Genomic DNA, 22,180 nt, shown 5'->3' on the forward strand with positions numbered 1-22,180 from the left:
ATTTTGTCAGAAAGAATGAACTAGAATAAACCCCAAAGAGACAACTATGAAATCAGTCAAGTAAAGTAGAACGCCAATGGCGTAATTCTCGTAATCTGACTGATTTCCTCACATATAAGAATATCTACTATTCCTACTGCAATGCTTTGGACACTGCCAGACACATGTACTTCCAATCTCTTATCTCTTCAAATGCCACCAACCCTAAGCGACTTTTCAACACATTTAAGTCTCTTTTGTACCCTCCCTCTCCTCCCCCACCAGCGACCATCAGTGTACAAGAACTTGCATCCTACTTTAAGGACAAGATTGATAACATCCAAGATGAAATGGTATCCTCTTCCACAACCTCTAACCCTCTTTCTTCCCCACCTGAACCCTCTGGTACTTTCTCTTCATTTGAGCCCAAAACTGAAAAGGAAGTTTCCACACTCTTCGTATCCTTCTACTCTACTACCTTTCCTCTTGATCCTATACCTGTATACCTATATCTCTCAGCTCCCAAGCATCTCCAAGCTACTCAAGAGACTTGTCTACTCTCGTCTCACACACTTTCTTAACTCTCACACCCTATTAGACCCACTTCAGTCAGTCTTTAATTCCAAACACTCCACTGAGACAGCACTGACTAAAGTGGTGAATGATCTGGTAACTGCCAAGTCTAAAGACCATTACTCACTACTCATTCTTTTAGATCTCTCTGCTGCATTTGACACTGTTGATCACACTCTTCTCATACAAACACTACAATCCCTAGATCTTACAGCCCTTTCCTGGTTCTCAACTTACCTATCTGATCACTCTTTCAGTGTTCGCTTCTGTGACTCTACCTGCTCTTCACTACTGTGATTTATCGCATGTAAAAAATGGGGTACTTATGTAGTATCTGGGCATCCGATTTAGAAATCGGATCGCATCGCATCAAATCGTATGCGATGGTCAAGATTTTTCCATAGGATTCAATGTTAAAATGGTCCATTTTAACATAGAAATCAATGGGAAAAAGGGGTCCTTTTCCTTTCCCCACTATCCAAGTGGGCATGGAGTTGGATATAAACCTGTGTGCGAGCGTAGCGAGCCACCGAGCCCGAAGCGTGGCGAGCGTAGCGAGCCCCGCGAGGGGACACAGAATACTTTTTAAGAAATATGCGTCCCCTCGCCACGCTTCGGGCTCGGTGGCTCGCTGCGCTCGCCACGCTATATAAAATCAACTCTATGCCCACTTGGATAGTGGGGAAATGAACAGGACCTTCTTAACATTGAATCCTATGCAAAATCGCATCGAATCGCATCGCATCGCATCTGATTGTATGCCTTAAGGTAAGGCATACAATCACAAAATCGGCAGCCCAGATACTACATAAGTACCAAAAATGGTATATCAAGTGCCAAATCGTATGGAAGCCCTCCCAGGGAGCTGCCGGGGGAGTTCATAGGATATTGTGTCAGATTTGCCCTTCAGACATTTATTTATAACCTAAAAAAAAAACTTTGATCTTGCAAAATACTGTACGCAAGAGTCTAAGGGTGGAGCAATGGCGCCCAGAGCAAGCTTATGTCACAGTGCCCTCACTTCCCATATATACACAAACATGTAGACATTGTCCTTGGCATGGAATAAAACAATAGACCTCACAGAAAAAAATATGCAATAGCACCCCACAAGGAAAAAACACACAAACATTTTCCTACACATTAAAATGAGATATCTAGATGCAAAGATTTCTCCCACAGGACAAACATAACTCATTGATTAAGTGCCACCATAGCCATAAAAAAAATTGATTCTCCCAGCCCCTAGAGAAGACTGACTTCACATGCTGAGTTGTCAGTTACTGCAGTTGCAGAGCTAATCACAGGAGACCAGCCTCCAAGCACTACAGAATGTAAAGACCAGCCCAGTGCCTCCACACCCTCCATCACTGTGCCCTTAGCACCTTATCAACATCCTCATCCCTCATCACCTCAGCATCTTATCACCTTCCTCACTCCCACAATACCTTCCTCAGCACCCATCACCATACTTACACCCAAAACCTTTCTCAGCCATAGCACCAATCAACATCCTCAGCCAGAGCACCCATCACCACACTGAGCCACAGCACCCATCACCATCCACAGCCCACAGCACTCATCACTATCTTTAGCCACATCACTTATTACCATCCTCAGCCCACATGCTACATCACCATCCTCACTCCACAGTCCTATCACCATTCTGAGCCACATCACCCATCACTATTCTCGGCTACAGCACCCATCACCATCCTCAGCCAGAGCACCCATCACCATCCTCAGTCCACAGCCCCATCACCATCCTCAGCTACAGCACCAATCACCATCCTCAGACCACAGCCCCATCACCATCCTCAGCCACAGCACCAATCACCATCCTTAGCCCACAGCTCCGTCACCATCCTCACTCCACAGTCCCATCACCATTCTGAGCCACAGCACCCATCACTATCCTTGGCTACAGCACCCATCACCATCCTCAGCCAGATCACCCACCACCATCCTCAGTCCACAGCCCCATCACCATCCTCAGCTACAGCACCAATCACGGTTATGGTATAAAACATAGACTGACTCATGATAGACAGTCATATGGTCGACCACTAATGGTAGACCGTCACAAGGTCAACAGTGTCTAAAGATTGACAGGGTCTAAAGGTCGACATGGTTAAAATGTCAACATGAAAAAGGTCGACATGGGCAAAAGGTCGACATGGAAAAAGGTCGACAAGAGTTTTTATTGTTTTACGGGTGTCTATTTCAACATAGGTCGACATGGACACTGTCTAAGTGTACCGTGTCCCCTTGCATAGCTCGCTGCATGCTTCGGGCTCAGTGCCTCGCTCCGCTCGGCACACTATTTTATTCTCCCTCCGCACCCTAGTGCAGGGCTGGGCAACACCGGCCCTCCAGATGTTGATGAACTACACATCCCAGCATGCCTTGCATCAGTTTCAGCATGCCCACATAGCAAAACTAATGCAAAGCTTCCTGGGATGTGTAGTTCATTAACATCTGGAGGGCCGGTATTGCCCAGCCCTGCCCTAGTGGATGGTAGGGCATGAAATACAGCCTGTCAGCACATGTCGGTTTAAAATTTACTAAAAAAAAAAAATGCATGTCTACCTTTTCCATGTCTACCTTTTCCATGTCGACCTTTTCCATGTCGACCTTTAGACCCTGTTGACCTTTTATCTGTCAACCTATTGACCCTGTCGACCTTCTGTCTGTCGACCATTACTGGTCGACCATATGACTGTCATGAGTCCGGCTATGATCAGTCCACAGCCACCAATCACCATCCTCAGTCCACAGCCCCATCACCATCCTCAACCACAGCACCAATCTCTATCCTCACCCCACAGCACTCATCACCATCCTCAGCCCACAGCACTCATCCCCATCCTCAGCTCACAGCTACGTCACCATCCTCACTCCACAGTCCCATCACCATTCTGAGCCACAGCACCCATCACTATCCTCGGCTACAGCACCCATCACCATCCTCAGCCAGAGCACCCATCGCCTTCCTCAGTCCACAGCCCCATCACCATCCTCAGCTACAGCACCAATCACCATCCTCAGTCCACAGCCCCATCACCATCCTCAGCCCATAGCACTCATCACCATCCTTAGCTACAGCACCAAACACCATCCTCAGTCCACAGCCCCATCACCATCTTCAGCCACAGCATTCATCACCATCCTCAGCCCACAGCATTCATCACCATCCTCAGCCAGAGCATCCATCACCATCCTCAGCCACAGCTACGTCACCATCCTCACTCCACAGTCCCATCACCATTCTGAGTCACAGCACCCATCACTATCCTCAGCTACAGCACCCATCACCATCCTCAGTCCACAGCCCCATCACCATCCTCAGCCCATAGCACTCATCACCATCCTTAGCTACAGCACCAAACACCATCCTCAGTCCACAGCCCCATCACCATCTTCAGCCACAGCATTCATCACCATCCTCAGCCCACAGCATTCATCACCATCCTCAGCCAGAGCATCCATCACCATCCTCAGCCACAGCTACGTCACCATCCTCACTCCACAGTCCCATCACCATTCTGAGTCACAGCACCCATCACTATCCTCAGCTACAGCACCCATCACCATCCTTAGTCCACAGCCCCATCACCATCCTCAGCTACAGCACCAATCACCATCCTCAGCCACAGCACCCATCACCATTCTGAGTCACAGCACCCATCACTATCCTCGGCTACAGCACCCATCACTATCCTCGGCTACAGCACCTATCACTATCCTCAGACACATCACATCCCTATCCGCAGCCCACAGCCTCATCATCTTCCACAGTGCCCAGCCACATACAGGGCTACCATCAGAAATTGTGGGGCTCAGGACTAATAAAACAGGTATGACCCCCTGGTGTGTGGTAAGGAGAAAAGTGGGTAGCGTAGGCAATATAGAGGAGAACATAAATTTAAGGATATAGGAGGGTTGCAACTGGAGGGTCACAGGGCAGGTAAAACTGTACCCAAGGATGCAGGGCAGGGAGGGCTGAACCCAGGGCCGGTACAAGGCACCGGAGCGCCCCAGGTGAGGGGGGGTGGGGCGCCCTGGTGCCTACAGGGGGGGGGGGTACCTTCGGCGCTGTGTGATCTGGCGGCGGGGTCCCTGCAGTGATGCGCGCTATCCGGCAGCCAGGCGGCGTGGGAAGCGCTGATGGGTTTGAAAACTCGCCGCACGCTGATTGGCTGAATCTCAGCCAATCAGCATGCGGAATGTTTTCAAACCCAGCAGCGCTTCCCGCGCCGCCGCCTGGCTGCCGGATAGCGCGCATCACTGCAGGGACCCGCCGCCAGATCACACAGCGCCGCAGTTACCCGGCACGGACACCCCTGCAGCCTCCATGTGAGAGGCGAGGGGCGAAGTGCCGCCCTCCAGTGGCTGGCGCCCTAGGCAAATGCCTAGATTTGTCTAGTGGTGGCGCCGGCCCTGGCTGAACCTAGTTAAATGCAGGGCAGTGAGGGCTGGACCTAGTTAAATGCCAGACAGGGAGGGCTGGCCCTATTAAAGAACAGGGATGGTTAGACATGATGTGGGGGTGGTGGGGTTGGAGGTACAGGGCAGGGAAGGCTGGACCTTAATGGGAGCAGAAGTGTAGGTTCTGGAACAGAGGGCGCGCTTGTGGGGGGAGGGGGTAGAGCCAGAGATGCAAAAAGAACAGCTGAAAAAGGGGTATGGGGCTGGATGGAGCAGAGCACAAAAAAAAATTACAATTTTTTAAAAACTATTTCCAGTTATTAAAATAAAGTGTAGGTGGCCAGTCCTGTGCACGCTCACACAGCATACCTTCGCAACAGGACCCATACATGGAGCGTTATTTCCACTACACTACAATTTGAAGCGTATGTAGGCATACAATATGACCCCCTGATGGGCAGCAAGGTTGGGGGCCTTCGGGGCCATTGCCTGCAGGATGTCCTCCAGCATTTCCACTTTTGTCGCGCCAATCATCCATGGTCGTTGCTGGGCCTGTACACAGATTAAGGACTGTTAAGAGATTGAAGTGGGGTACAGAAATCAGAGCATGGAGGATCAGAGAGAGGGGGGCATGGATCCAAGAGAAGGGGGCATTGAGGAACAGAGAGAAGGGGACATGGAGGAACAGAGAGAGGGGCATGGATCAGAGAGAAGAGGGGCATGGAGAAACAGAGAGAGGGGGGCATGGCTCAGAGAGAAGGGGGTATGGAGGAACAGAGAGAGGGGGGCATGGATCCAAGAGAAGGGGGCATAGAGGAACAGAGAGAGGGGGGCATCGATCTGAGAGAAGGGGGCATAGAGGAACAGAGAGAGGGGGGCATGGAGAAACAGAGAGAGGGGGCATGGGGCAGGGATCAGGGGGAAGGACAGGTGCAGTAGATGTGATGGTCAGACGATCATGCAGTTTGCTAGAAGTGCTGATGCCCTTCTTCATCAGCCCGAGGGCAGGACGTTGGGTGGCACTGATCTGTTCCCTAAGCTGCGAGTATACACAGCCTAGCAAACAGGTCTGATCCAGGGCCTTTGTGTGATATCCCTTCTCCTATTTCAACTGAGCTTTTAAAAAATCCTTTTAAAAAGGAATAAGAACATTTTTTTAAATTTGATTGTGAATGGTGAAATACCCTTTCCTTAAACTGACTAAAATTAGATTGATCAATTTATTTATGATTTTATTATGGCAATTTATGGAGATTTTGATTTTTACTCACACGTTGCATCTCAAATGTTATAAACGTCACTGACAGACAAACACTGGGGACAAGTGGGGAACAAACAGACACACAGATAAAGTGAACTAGCAAGATGTAATGTGCTTTCACTAGGAGCAACAATGCTCAGGAAGGAGTTAATAATAACAAAACCATAAACTTCCTAGCCAGGAAGAATTCCCTCTGCGTTCAAGTGTAAAAGTGAGATGAAACTGACACACTTGAACCGCAGGCAGGCTGGAAGTAAATCACGGGATGGAGTCTGGATTGGAAGCACTTACTCTGCAGGAGGTAACAGCAGAACCCAATGCCCAAGATCAATCCAGACACCTGCTCTCAGATGTTTTAGAGCTAAAACTCTGGATGTGGAATCTGAGCTGAAGCACTGGCTCTGAAGATGAAGATAGCAGAGAGCAGTGTCCAGAACAGACCAGAAACCAGTACACAGAAGTGACAGAGTTCAGTCTCTGGAGGAAGAGGACAATCCTTTCCAAATCCTGCTCCACTCTCCTGTACTGGCCAGATGGAATAAACAGAGACTGAACTTACAATATTGCTACTAGGTGTTGCAATCGAGTGGGGGAAACCCGTCACTGACTCAATCACCTATATTGTAGCAATGGCAATACAATTCTAACACAGGCTAACAGGTACAATACACAGCAGAGCTCTGGTATACAAATTCAGCAGCAACCCCTGCTCTCTTAATGAGCCTTATAAAGGGAGTGCTGCTGCAGACATCAGGGAGTGTTCCCTGCCCAGTTGCCATGGTGATCCAGGGCGGCGTCCTCTCCCTTGCTAGAGCCATGCCCCCCTGTGTCATGCTGCCTTTGGGTTGCTCTCACAACCTGGCCTGTAACATCAAAACATTTGGTAAGATGAGGAAAAATGAAAGACAACAGATAGAACATCGCCCCCCCCCAGTGACCAATGTGTCTGCTTTATGTTGCTCTAAGCTCCAATTATTAACAAAGCTTCACAGATCAATATACAATATATTTAATATTTAATATTTTCAAACTAAGTATTTATTCCAGTGTAATAGCGCTAATATCTATTGTACTAGTCCCATGGTTTTTTTCTGCCTATGATTATTTCTAGGCTTATCCAAAAACAGTAGTCTACCACAAAAACCTTTTGGTTTGGCCACAGAGATGCAATGCGGAAATACCATTTAAACCAACGTCATTTTACTTTTCTAATGTAACGCGACTCCTGGAAATTCAATGCTGTTGGGGCAGGAGGTCAATAACACCAGACTCGCTAAGAAAGTTGTGTTTAAATCCCTTACAAAGCTTCATATCACTAATTAAAAACAGAAACAATAATAAAGTACAATCATGTATTTTCGATTTTGTGGTAAAAAAAATGGTAAAAAAAATAAAATTAAATAAAATACAGACATTATTTACAAAAGTTTACATTGGCATATGTATTTTACTATTGTCGTTCAGCTTTCTTGCATTTAAATATGTTTGTTACACTGGAATTGCATTAAGATTTGGTTAGTGAAAAAAATTTGATTTCTTTATTCAAAACTGCAATTCCAGAGATCACCACATGAGGGCAAAATAACATTACACATTTGCTAAAAAGGCTTTCATACATTCTTTCATCCTTTTGAATACTTTGTAGTCTTCATGTTGTTTAACAGCTTTATGGATTCAAATCAATTTGACATTTGTGTGCGTGCATGAATGCATATGTACCTGGACGTGTGATGCAATCATGGTAACCATTACACCGTCTGTATCATCACATATTGTTATATATATAAAACGGGAGAACAGTATGTTGTTAAAATATAAATGGTGATGAAATAAATAGATTGTAAATGTAGAAAGAACTGGAACCCAAGGAGACATGTAACAATGTTCCACAAACAGAAGCATTGCTGCAAGATTTGTGACGTACAGTGAGTTATACTACAGATGCTACACGCTACACCCTCTGCTATTTACACCCCAAAGCAACACCCTATCTTATTCTGCACTGTATGTTTTGTATGAAGCTCACAGCAATGGGTGCCGGACAGGTTCCCGACAGTCGGCTCCCGACAGTCATTTACCCGACGTCGGGATCCCGACTGTCAAAACGCCGACAGTCGGGTGCCCGACGGCCACCCGCTATTTTCCCTCGCGGGGGTCCACGACCCCCATAGAGGGAGAATAGAATAGGTAGCTCGCATAGCAAGCCACCGTGCCCACAGCGTGGCGAGCGCAGCGAGCCCGCAAGGGGCTTTTTTGCGCTCGCCATGCTGTCTGACTCCGGGCAGTCGGGATCCCGACGTCGGGATAATGACTGTATGGAATCCCAGCTGTCGGAGTCCCATACCACACCCACAGCAATCCGACAAGTCCATCACCCTGTGGGGGTTTGGAAAATACGGAAAGGGTTGCTGGCTGACTGTGTGCCGGGGAGCATGGGTTTTCCACAAGCCAACCTATGCAGTTGCCTAGGGCCCAGCAGGTCCTAAGGGGCCCGATAATGGTATCCTGGCCTTCTAAAATGTTTTCAGAGAAGCATTGCGCAAGTACCCTGTGACATCATGACATCATATGGACATGCCCCCATGTATTTGATAAAGATATTTGGACAAACAAGATAGTTTCATCCACTGTATGTGAGGAGTCAGTTATTAAACCTTCTTCCAAAAGACCTAGAGCCTGATCCAGATTTATACACGATGCTGATGTTCACGCAGTTGAGAATTTATCGGTCGACTGTGCAAGACCAAGGTATTCTATCGATGCCTGCTGCAATCAGCAGCAAAAAGATAGTGCTATGGACTGTTTGAGATGGGCCCCAAACTCGTATCTTGCCTAGGGCCCTATGAGGACTAAAGCCACCCCTGTCTGTGGTTGCTGCTTGTTGCTGTGATTACAAAGCATCTGGCAGCTGGAGGGGCGGGAAGTACAGGGATAAATATATGAATGCAGACTGGTAACTGGTATTCATGTTTTATATATATATATATATATATATATATATATATATATATATATATATATATATATATATCAGGGTTGCCGACTTCAGTGAGGCACAGGGGGTGGGGCCACTGACAGGGCAGACGTTGGGTGATCAGTGTGGCGATGTGGCCAATGCGATTGCGTCCTTGTTGCCATGCCTCCCACAGTGCAATGCCGGTATTTCAGGTATTTTTGTGCCAACTTTATAATATTCTGTGGAATTTGAGCAGATAAGACAGGCGACTTAGAAGAACTTGAACCAAATTCTTTGGGACCAAATTTCTTAACAACACCATCACTAAATGCCTGGACAGCTTTAAGAATGGGATCTTTGGTTTTAATTAATTTGTACTCCCCTTTCAAAAGGCTTCTCTCTGAAGGAATATGTCAGAACACAATATTATCTGAAGTGATACCTAAAGATGGTCTGGACTACATAATGGTGACATAGTGTTTTTTAATCGGCACATGATATTGGGCTAAGTCCCCATCAAAGACTATTGATGTAGAGACATAATCTAAAGAGTCAGGATCTGCTTTCTTCCCATCTGACCAGCTGGAGTCCTCTCCTGAGGCCGTGACTTTTAGGACCCCCTTTGGGGCTATGGCCTTTGGGACCCCTCCTGGGGTTATGGCTTTCAAGACACCTTCTGGGATTATCGCCTTTGTGGGGCTGTGGTCTCCAGGACCCCTTCAGAGGCTGTGGCCTTCTGGACTTCTGCTGAGGCTGTGCCTTTTGAGTCTCCTCCTGGGGATATGACTTCTGGGACCCCTTCCAGGGCTATGCCTCTCATGTTCCCTTCAATGGTAACCATTCCTGGGACTCCAGTTTGGGCTTTGCCTCTCAAGTCCCCTCCTGGGGCTATGGCTTCTGGGACCCCTCCTTGGGCTGTGCCTCTCATGTCCCATCCTGGAGATATGGCTACTAGGACCCCTACTGGGGCTATGCCACTTGAGACCCTTTCAGGGACAGACACCTGAGACTCCCATACAGAAGTTTGCAGCTCTGGTTTACCAGGAAAGGAGAAAGATGAGGGAAATATCCTCCTTTGATTCCAGAATCTATAATGTGTTTCCCTTGTCCAAGGACACCAATTATGGATCAGAGTTCTTTGTATTGGTGGTTCCATGATAGGTTCCTTCGCCACAGAGGAGCAAGGCATGGATCTTGAAACCTGACTCAACTTGGCCAGAGAAGAACACCTGTCACCACCTCTTGGCCTACATAATTTACAGGCCTGTAGATAGTGACACGAACCCCCACAATATAAGCACAGGGCATGGTCTCTGAGACGCTTTTGCTCCTAAACTGAGGACTGCAGAAACCCACTATGCCTTTTCTTATCCACCAGATTTCAGTACTCACTGGCCAATAAACTTTAAGCTTTGGAGACAGATAAGTTCCCAACAAACTCTTCTTCTCAACAACTGTTCATCCAATGCTGTGACTTTGCACGCATGCAGTGGATCTTAGCTATTGGCATTGGTTGGCTTAGTGAAGCATTTGCATATCTTCCCAGATCCAATGGGACTGAAGACGCAGCTCTGACCCGATGTGTGTCCATCTATGGCCCAATATCAGTCTTAAATGCTGATAATAGAGCACTGTAACTTGTATTCAGCCACACAGTACATTTCAATTTAATCCTAAATTCCTAATTTCCAGGTCTATGTGTATATAAGTTATTAACAATTCTTAAATAAGTAAACTTCTACTGTGTGCTGCTCTTTAATGTAGGTTTGCATAGTTTCCATTAGAAATGCTAATTTGTGTCATTTCTTCTAGCTTGGCTTATAAGACCAAGTGACCCTTTAACCTACACACTCCTTTGTAAAAATAATTACTGCCAGGATAGGCATTAGGAATAATATAACACATGTTTAACTTTCACTGCCTTTATGACCTATGTGACCCTTATAATAAGACCCTCATTTACTAACAATATTAATACACAAGTGATACGAATTTAGTGATGTCTGTAAAAATATATCCTAATATCTGGCTAGTAGTGATGTCATATGTGTCTCAGATGTGTTATCGGGGGTAATTCAGATCCCAGAGGATCTGCGTCCTGATTCTCAAAGTACAGATGTCTGCATGCATGAATAGATCGGGATACGGTCATTGGGTCAACAGCATGATGGTCGACAGTCATTAGGTCGACATGAGTCTAGGTCGACATGCAGGAAGGTCGACATGAGTCTAGGTCAACATGGGTTAGGTCAACAGGGTCATTAGGTCAACAGGGTCATTACGTTGACATGGGTTTCGTTCGAGTCAAAAGGTTGACATGGGGTTTTTCACATTTTTTTCGTCCAGAATGTCGACACAGTCAACATGGACTCTGAAACATAGCACCGCATCCCATCGCATGGCTCGCTGCACTCGCCATGCTTCGGGCACGGTGCCTCGCTATGCTCAGCACACTATTTTAATGACCCTCTCGACCTAATGACCCTGTTGACCTAACCCAGTGACTTACAGTTCAAGACAGCATAGGACGAGTACAGGGTATATAAATATACCTGCATTAGCAGACGATACTAAAATAAGTATTAGGGTGGCATAAAACAGAGGGATTAGATCCCATTGAAGAAAGTATGGAGATGTTTTAGGCAAAACAAGGAAGGGCACATGAGGGAAGAGGGCCCTGCTCCTGAGAGCTTGCATTCTAAAGATCCCACCTCATTCCCTAGGGAAGTGGATAGGGTGGTGCTTGATTTTGCGTTTCACGTCAACTTGTGTGATGAAAATGTTTGTGACAGGGGAAGCCCGAAAGTCGTGAGTTTGTAAGGTGTCCCCTGGCAACTCTGTGATGTGTTTATATGAACACATCACAAAATCATGAAAAACTACTCAAGGGCTTTAAATATCCTCTCTTTCTTACAGTAGGTCAGCATTATTCCCAATACAGTCAGTGTTTTGTTCTTCTATACTATGCTGGCATAGATAGTGAACCTCATTTGTATGTATGATTTAAATCTATTTATGTGTTAACATGTACTTGGCAGCTACCTCTGTTTTAAAGACTGTAATGAAATAACATATGAAGGATACATACCATCTTACCATCTGGTTTCAGAACTTCACAATCACTTTACAAGTTTCACCACTTAATGTGGAAGGGAATGAATCATTTTGTCATTGTATTAATTAATTAAAAAATCCCTTGAATAGAAATATTTATGATGCATTGGTCCAATGTTTGACAAATGCAAAAGTCCATAGGATTATAATTAAGTTAGTTCTCTACATATGTGAAATTTTACACCAAATATAGACATATTATCCACTTGACTTAAGACGCAGCTGGACCTGCATCCTACTTTTTGCTTAGGGTCAAGCAAAGTGTAGATGTGGTGTAGAGAAACTACTACAAAGATGTATTTCCAACAGCTGTGCCCTTCATTAGCGTACACTGACTAACATTGTCACAATAGTAACTGATATTGATACATAAGAAAAGTGTTTCGATAGGTTCATACTCGTACAATCATTGGACAGTTCCAACCAGTTCATGATAAATCCTGTGTGTATACAGCTATGACAATGTTTTATTGGAAGAATACTGGGGGCATCACGAGACCAGAAAAGTCTTTCTATATTCACCAGATGCGATGGTACAGGATAGGACAAAGGGCCGGATGCACTAAGCTTCAAAAGTGATAAAACAGAGTGATAAACAGCCAGCCAATCAGCTCCTGCCTGACATTTTTCAAACAGTCTGTGATACAGCAGTTAGGATCTGATTGGCTGGCTGTTTATCTCCATTTTATCACTTTTGAAGCTTAGTGCAACTGGCCCAAAGTGTGAAGTGAACTGTCCGATACTTATGCCCATGTTCCAACTGCAGCAGTGCCACTGCTGTGTCTTTTCAACATATGATTTTGTAGATGGCTAGGTAGATTGGAAAGGGGTGTATGCACAAATCGGCACTTTGATCAGGATTTCCAGTACCTATTGTAATTGAAAGTAAAATCACATCTGAATGTTTTGTTCCCCTTTTCTCTGGCACTGCACGCCACTTTAGAACACACTGTTCTGTGCATACTTCCTAAAGCTCTTTGATCACAGGCAGGACACAAACCTGACTGGACAAGATTACACACACCATCAGAAAAAAGGTTTCTGTCAAACACGATTCTCTGTAAATTTGGCGCTAGATGACACAGGAGTGCTGGGAAGAGTCATGACACCATCACCCTTCCCAGCAGGCTCTCAGACAAGTGTAGGGGTGATGATGCAGGATGAAGGGGAAGCTGGACTGTTGGCAGAAGGCATGATGCCATCAGAAATGCCATCTCAAATGCCACAGGTCCGTTTCCTGTACCACAGATGGATTATATCCAATGCAAATATGAATAAACTAGGTGTTTCATCGCGCCCTACGGGCACTCTTCACACCGTCGTAAGGGGCTACGCCCCATTAAAATTATAAATATATTTTAATGTGAATTATGTTTGTTATTTGTGGATAAATGTGTTTAATTTTGGGTGGGGCGGATGGGGTTGGCGGGAAGGGGTGTGTTGGGTTAGGGATTTTGGTGGTGTGTCTGCGTGTTGACCTGGGAAGTGTGTCAGTGAGTAATGAGTACACCTGTGTGTCTGCGTGTTGACCTGGGAAGTGTGTCAGTGAGTAATGAGTACACCTGTGTGTCTGTGTGGTGACCTGGGAAGTGACAGTGAGTAATGAGTACACCTGTGTGTCTGCGAGGTGATCTGGGAAGTGTGTCAGTGAGTAATGAGTACACCTGTGTGTCTGCGCTGTGACCTGGAAAGTATGTTAGTGAGTAATGAGTACACCTGTGTCTGCACTGTAGCCTGGGAAGTGTCCGTGAGTAATTACACCTGTGTGTCTGCGCTGTGACCTGGGAAGTGTGTCAGTGAGTAATGAGTACACCTGTGTGTCTGCGCTGTGACCTGGGAAGTGTGTCAGTGAGTAAAGAGTACACCTGTGTGTCTGCGCTGTGACCTGGGAAGTGTGTCAGTGAGTAATGAGTACACCTGTGTGTCTACGTTGTGACCCGGGAAGTGTGTCAGTGAGTAATGAGTACACCTGTGTGTCTGCGCTGTGACCTGGGAAGTATGTAAGTGAGTAATGAGTACACTTGTGTGTCTGCGCTGTGACCTGGGTAGTATATTAGTGAGTAATGAGTACACCTGTGTGTCTACGCAGTGACCTGGGAAGTGTGTCAGTGAGTAATGAGTACACCTGTGTGTTTACTTGGTGACCTGGGAAGTGTGTCAGTGAGTAATGAGCACACCTGTGTGTTTGCCTGGTGACCTGGGAAGTGTGTCAGTGAGTAATGAGCACACCTGTGTGTTTGCCTGGTGACCTGGGAAGTGTGTCAGTGAGTAATGAGTACACCTGTGTGTGTCTGCCCGGTGACCTTGCTGCTGTGTGCAGGCGGGGGTGTGTGTGCCAGGGGTGGGTGTGCAGGATGGTGGGGTGTGCAGGCCGGGGGGGGGGGGGGAAAGCGGGTTGCTGCTGCTGCTGTGTGCAGGCAGGGGGGGGGGGGCGTGGTGTGTGTGTGCCAGGGGTGGGTATGCAGGACGGTGGGGTGTGCAGGCCGGGGGGGGGGGGGAGCGGGTTGCTGCTGCCTTGTGCACCCCCCGTCCTAAGTTATTATAGACAACCTCCTCCTCTCTGCCTCCTTCCCCAGACTTGCTGGCATCCCCCTCCCACATGTGACATACCTGTGGCGCCTGACACTCACAGGGCAGTCTTGCTTCACCCGGCCAGCGGCAGATTGGAAATGCCTGAGAGGAGCTACAGCCAGCCCAGAGCTTTACTATAAAGGAGGAGGCAGCTCTGCCGAGTCACAGCTGCATCATGCTTCTCTCCTCTCAGGCTGTGACCATGTGACTCTGTCTGCGACTCGAGGTCAGCCTGAGAGGAGGCAGAGCTGCTCCCCCTGGCTGCCAGAGGCTGCTATGTCAGCACCACAGATCTGCAGCTGCGCAGACTTAATTTATTCACTGCACTCCGGACCCTTCCGCCCCCATCCACGCTGGCTGAGCTACATGTGTCTGTGAGTATTATAGGTGTGTGGTATTGCGGGGGGTGTAGTGCAGGCAGGCAGGGGCCAATATGTGTGTATTATCTCTTATATATTAGGCTACGTGTGTGTGGGTATTATGTGTGGTGTGTGTGTGTATAAGGCTGGGTGGGGGGTGGAGTTTCATGTGTGACCCTGTCCAGTGTTATACACACACTCTAAGGATGATTGACACATGTAGCCAAATATATAAGAGATATGTGAATATTAATGGAGGACATAGCTCTTTCCAAAGAGCAGAATCCCACTAGACCACAGGTTATCAAACTCGGTCCACAGGACCCCACACAGTGCATGTTTTGCAGGTTTCCTCACAGAACCACAAGTGAAATAATTAGCTCCACCTGTGGATCTTTTAAAATGTTAAAATGTGTCAATGAGCATCGTGCACCTGCCAGATGACCTGGAAAAGGTGAACTGTATGGGGTTCAAAGGACTGAGTTTGAGAACCCCTGCACTAGATGATACCTCCTTCCAGGCAAACACATTTTGAGATTTTCATCACAGGGGGTAATTCAGACCCTGTTAGCTGCTCTGCTAAATTGCAGAACCCTACGATCAGTCTCTGCCCTGCCAGAGTTAAAAACCCACCCTGTGCAAGGCTGTGAATGGCTTATGAAAATCCATACACATGGGCAACTGACCGATAATTGGATGCCTTGCAAAATTGCAGTGCTTTGATCAGGGGCATGATGTAAGCCTTGAAAAGTGAGAACAGCTGCTAACTATCATTTTTCAAACCCAGCCTGCAACATGGTAGGTATGAGCTGATTGACTGGTGGTTTATTACTCTCCATTTTATCACTTTTCAAGCTTAGTACATCTAGCCCCAGGCCCCAGGTCTGAATAACCCCCTCAGTAGAATATGTTTTTACTTTGTTTCTATTGTTTGTTTTAATTCATTTTGTTTTTATGTCATAATAAATTTCCTACTATTGAAAGTAATATTATACAAACAAAACATTGCACAAACAAAATTAATCTTTACAAACAAAAGAAACCTTTATATGTTGAGTTATACCATTACATATTTTAGCAAAGAAAACAAGACAACAGCGTTTGCATCTTTTCCCATTTTTTGTGTGTGAGTGAGGTATACTATTCCAAATTACATTAAATCTAATTTGATACTTTAATAATAAATCGGAATAGATACAGTTAAAGGACATTATCAACAAGAAAATCCTCTATGCATACAGTATATGAGAAAACATCCATATGGGAGACCTTCTCCCATGCATGAAAGATACCTTTATAGGAGTCAAACAAAGTTTTGCCCAGTGAGTTTGGGTGTGCTCTTGTTCGTTGATCATTTCATTCATGATATGGATGTCATAATGAAAACGCTCCTTAAGGACAGATATAAGAAACACACTGAAAACAAGCAGACCTCCTTCTTTGGATAAGGGTATAATTTTTGATGAATACCAACAAACTTTTATACCTCTAAACCATAAGGTAGCGCCATTTTCCGCACCACACACATATCTACCACAATCTTCTGGGATGGAACCTTGAGTTGATGTGGGTGCGCAGCAACCTTTTGTATGTGAAGTGTTCACCCCATTTCCCTCCACCTTTTAGTATGTTTTAGTATCCACTTTTTTAGTATCTTTGTCGGCTCTACTATTAGGCAGCTATGGCTGCTTCCTAGGGGCTCCAGGATCGTGGGGGCACCCCTGAGTCTTACTATAACAAATTGAAGGATAACTCTGAGAGATGCATCCTTGGTGAACTTAATGCAAGCAGCAGTTATTGAACATCCAAGGTGTCACTTCCACACGTTCACCCGAGGTTCTGGAAAGTCAGTATTGGTGTGTGGGTGGGATCATTAAGCTGAAGTTTTGCCTAGGGTGCTGAAAACCTTACACCGGTCGTGGCTACAAAGCATCACTATATATCAATATAATCAGTGCCGGAGCCACCACTAGGCAGCTTTAGGAATTTGCCAACGAGCGGTGGACACCGGTGGGCCCTGCCGCATGAAGCAGGAAAGAAGATTCAGGAAAGAAGCTGCCACCCTCAACGAAGAGCAGGAAGGACATAGCCACCCACCCGAGCATTAACCATCCCAGCTGGCCAGAGTAGGCCAAGGTAAGCTCCCTCACATCACGAGCACCCCCTCGTCATGTATAGAACCCCCCGGTGCAGGTTAGCAGCCACGAGTATCCCCCCGTGGAACAGGTTAGCTGCCATCATGCAGATTAGTGGCAGTAGTGCCCGCAAGTATTTTCCCCCGGCACAAGTTAGCGGCTGCAAGTATCTCCCCCGGCGCAGGTTAGCCGCGGCTGTAGATAGCACACTATCCCCCCACTGCTGGAGCTGGACAACAGCGGTGGTAGCACCGCCCCCTGCCTGGGACACATAGATGCCTTGCACCGGCCCTGAATATTATGCAATTTCATGTTCTAAATAAATAGAACTCATGGATTCCTACACATAGTAATGTACAATGACACAAACCAAGCATATGAAATAACGCAGGAAGGAGTAGATTTTGTACCTCCATTTTTTCTGCAATCATAAATGATCCCCTCCATAGCATCTCCAGTCTTTCCTTAACCCATTTCAATGGACATTATTAAAAAAAAAAAAATTGTGTAAACCAGATGTTCCCAAACCTTTTTAAATCATGGCACCCTGGAGTATCACAATTTTTTTGAAGGCACCCCTAAAAGAGAAAGAGAAAAAAAATATTAAATTAAATAAATTCTGTGATCCTTAGGTTTAATTATGTGTACAGGGACAGATTTCACTTCTGTTCATCCACACAGTTCATGATTGGCAGCTACCAGCACTAGTTTTGGCTATTACAATGAACATTAGTCATTTGCATTGGTCCTGGACCATCAACCTGAGGCACCCCCACAAGGGTCCGGAGGCACCCCAGGGTGCCACAGCACACAGTTTGGGAACCACTGGTGTAAACTGTATTGTGATGAATATTGCAATCCCAAAAAATTCTGCCAGATGCTAGAATATCAAAATATTGAATTAGAATGAAGTGCAATTATTTGGTGTATGAGCTACTATTATGTACTAAAAATGAAATATGACCAAACCATAGTTTTTCGGTGTTACTTAGGGCCTTTACCAGTATCGTCACTGGGATACACCGGAAACATGCAATGTGTCATAAAGGGTTAAGCAAAGTGAATATTAGAGACCCACATCGGAACATAGAGAATTCTGTTCCCGTAAAATAAAATGTGTCTTTCCGTATTGCACATGTGTTCATTGGGTAGCCATCTTGCTCTGTACAGTTTACAACAAAAACTATATTTGCACCTTCTAAATTACAACGTTTTTGCCTAGCATGTAATTGTTACTGAAAAGTTAATTTTTATGTTTCTTTTTTCTGAAGAATGTTTAGGTTTCTCATTACATACTTTACCCTAACTTTAAAAAAATAAATTAATTTATATTGATTGATTATGCTCTATATGTATTTGAAAGCATAACAATTCACACATAGTGGTGAGATCCAAACAAGTGGCTGGCTGCCTTTCTGCCCATTCTACCCCTTCCTCCATGGACAATTCTCCCTCTGGTTGTAATCCCCCTTTTTTCTCTTCCCTCTTATGATGCCACCACTATTCAACCTCCTAAAGCCCCATACATATGGGGTGATTTCCGCCATAATCGCCGTGGATATGGTCCATGAGCCACGCTATCCCCATGTGTACGGGGCGACTGTCCCCGGGAGCACGCTTCCGTGACCAGTCCTGGGGTAGTCGCTGGTAGGAGGAGCATGCTCCTTTGACCAGCGGTTTCCCCCGGAAGAGAGTCTCGTTTTTATTAGCGACCATCTCTGGTCGCTGATGGAAACGGGACACTGAGCAATATATTGCTCAGCGATCATATTGCTCCGTGTGTTTAGACACAACTTTAACCCTTTGAGTGCCAATGTTGCTGTGAGCGATCCTCAAAATAACCACTAAAAATGCCCATGTCGCTCACAGCGACTGCTCTTTTACTATAAATAAATACAAATACAGCCAAGTCAATGAATTGAAGTTTAGTTAAATATTGCACCCCAAAAAAAGAACAATCGCTGTGAGCGATGCCGGCATTTTAACAGATATTTTGAGGATCTCAGCAACGATGACACTCAAAGGGTTTAATGAAAATTTTTGCCTGCCAATTTTCACACTTATTTTGACAAATTCCCTTGGCACTCAAAGGGTTAAGCCAGCTCGCTATACAGCTTATTCATTATCTCAATGCCTCGCTGCCTTTGGCTCTTTATAAGGTAAGAGACCCCTCAATTTGAACCTGCCTTTTGCTGTGGCCAGGAGAGGTGTTTGATGGGGTTAGGAGGATAATCATTTTTCAGGACTGTGAGAGTCAAGCAGAAATATAAAGGTTTTTTGGATATGTGTAAATATTTAGTTGAGAATTAATACTCAATTTGCATTTCTTTACCCTGCTAAATTTAGGGGTTTGGAATTGTCTGCATATTTTTTTGTTTTGTTCTTTGGTTTGCGCCAGCTGCTTGCTACTTGATATGTTAAGATTGGAAAATTTGAAAATGCTTATTGGTGTCTTTTTTTGTACTTTTTTAAGTGTCACTGTTCTTTTTTTAGACATAGGCATGGGAGAATCATATGCTCAGAACTGTAACTACATGTAGGTTCAAATGCGCCCAGAACTGAAGGCTGCCCATTTTGGAGTGACCACGGGGCACCCAATACTCCCAGCATCCCATACCCAATTTGGCATAATTTCTGGGAATGTCAGTGGGTTTAATACCCCAATTAAAAGTTATAAGGTTACATAATTTAATAAATCATTCCCCCCGTTGTGGTGTTCCTCCAAAAAACTCATTGGAAATTCGAAGATGTTTTATCCCTTAAAGATGTGTGGATTGCCCATCATATATCTACACCTTATAGGAACAAATTGAGAGGTGTGGTGATACTGCTACACCATGCTTTTTCTTATAATACAGTATTTTGAAAACTGTTTTAGACCCTTTGGGTAGGTTTATTCTCTTGGATATTCATATTTTTGATATAGGTTGTACGTTTTAAATAATTGCACCATAGTTTGCCCTCCAAATTTTTACTTACTACTCATGACACTCCTAAATTAATTGTGATGGGTGATCCAAGGCTGGACTGATCTCCTTCTCCGTGCCTTATATCTACTGATGATGTGTCCTCAGTTACTAGCTCTGAATTGCTTTGTGGCTTGATATACCCTTGGTGGTTGTTGCATTCCTCAGTACCTTATACACATTCCTTTCTGGAGTTAACAGTTTATTTTCCAGAATTTATTCTTTTGATTACAAGATGGCTAAAGTGGGAAGTGTTGTAGGCAAGAATTGTAGATATGCTCATGTCTATTCATACTCTTAGAAGCTTTAATTTTGGCCTCAGCTCACACTTTAACTGTCCCAAATGTGGTGGCTTTGTAACTGACTTCTTACATTGTCTACGAGCTTTCCTTGTTATATGTCTGTTGTTAATACATGTATGGAGGTTTGCTTTAAATGTCACTCAATTATGGCTCTTCAACTCATGTGTGTACCCATTTATAGGAACAGATCTAGAAGAAAATCATAAGGAAGGCACCATAACAGGGGAAGACAGTGGGTGGCTATTGTGCTCTTGACTTCATCGATGGCACATCTGGTAAAGGGCATGTGGTCTAACAGCAAGGGCATGGTTTAGCACCAAGAGGCAGAGACAGAGGCAGTGGGTGGCAGGAAAAGGCAGTGGTTGATGCCTGTGATTGGGTGATGGGGAGGAAGTGGGTGACACCAGGGGAGGTTCTGGGTGACATAGAGGAAGACAGGTAGATCCAGTGGGTGACAGTAGAAGGTGACAGAAGACATAGAAAATAAGGCAGTGGGTGACAGGAGAGACAGTGGGAGACAGAGAGGTATCGGATGTCTTGGTGCTCCCCCCACCCCTGAAACTGCCACTGCCCATTTAGGTGATCTCCCATATGGCATGAGAATCTGTAAGGGAGAGAAAAAAAAATAGATTCTTGCCAAATCAGCAGCAGCTATGAAATGCATCATCCAGGTGTGGACCCAACAGCTCTCCCACTCTTGGTTTGTTTAAGGAACAGTTGTGTTTTCTCATAGGAATGGTCTGGTTGGAGATGTCGCTTTGAAAGCTTCATTTACGTAAATTCCACCCCTATCAAGGAAAATATTTTTGTTGCTTCCACTCTGTCCTTAAGTATGAAAAATGTGTGTTTTTGCAGGTTCTATGATTCTTACTCAAGACTTCTTAAGTGAGAGATTTGGTAAGAAATCTCCATTTTTTTTAAAGCACCAATCATATACACTTCAAAATCAAACTGGTTTTGCCATGTAAATGATTGCTGCTTTAAAAAAAAATATGGAGATTTCTTACCAAATTCTCTCATCCTATTATATTACATTTCACCCTTTGTGTCGTCTCTCTATTGAATGTATGATGTTTACTAATCTGTGGTGATCACTTAATCTGATACCTACCTTTATTAACATATATTTCTGTTATCCAGAGTGTATACAGTGACTATGAGGGAGACCTGATGGCTTCTCTGCTAATTTGCAGGGCCCTGCCATCAGATAGACACTGTTACATAATTATATAACTTCTATCTATCTATTGATCTATCTAGAAATGAGAGAGAGAGAGAAACCGTGATCAGGATGAGAGGGGAAGGGGGGGGGGGGGGGCATGGGGGTGAGGGTTCTGGCTATCTCCTATGCAGCAGGGATCCAGAAATAGAAATATTGAACGTCTACTTGATCCTTTTTAAGCACATTAAATCAAGGATGTTTTACACTCAGTTTGATCTACAACAATGTAAAAGAAAGATGAATAGAAGTTCAGATATAAAAGTAGAAGTATAAGATAGCGAAAGATAGGCTATTAACAAAGAAGGACATTAATT

Source organism: Crinia signifera, chromosome 3, assembly GCF_055691185.1.
Source record: "Crinia signifera chromosome 3, ASM5569118v1, whole genome shotgun sequence".
Classification (NCBI taxonomy): Eukaryota; Metazoa; Chordata; class Amphibia; order Anura; family Myobatrachidae; genus Crinia; species Crinia signifera.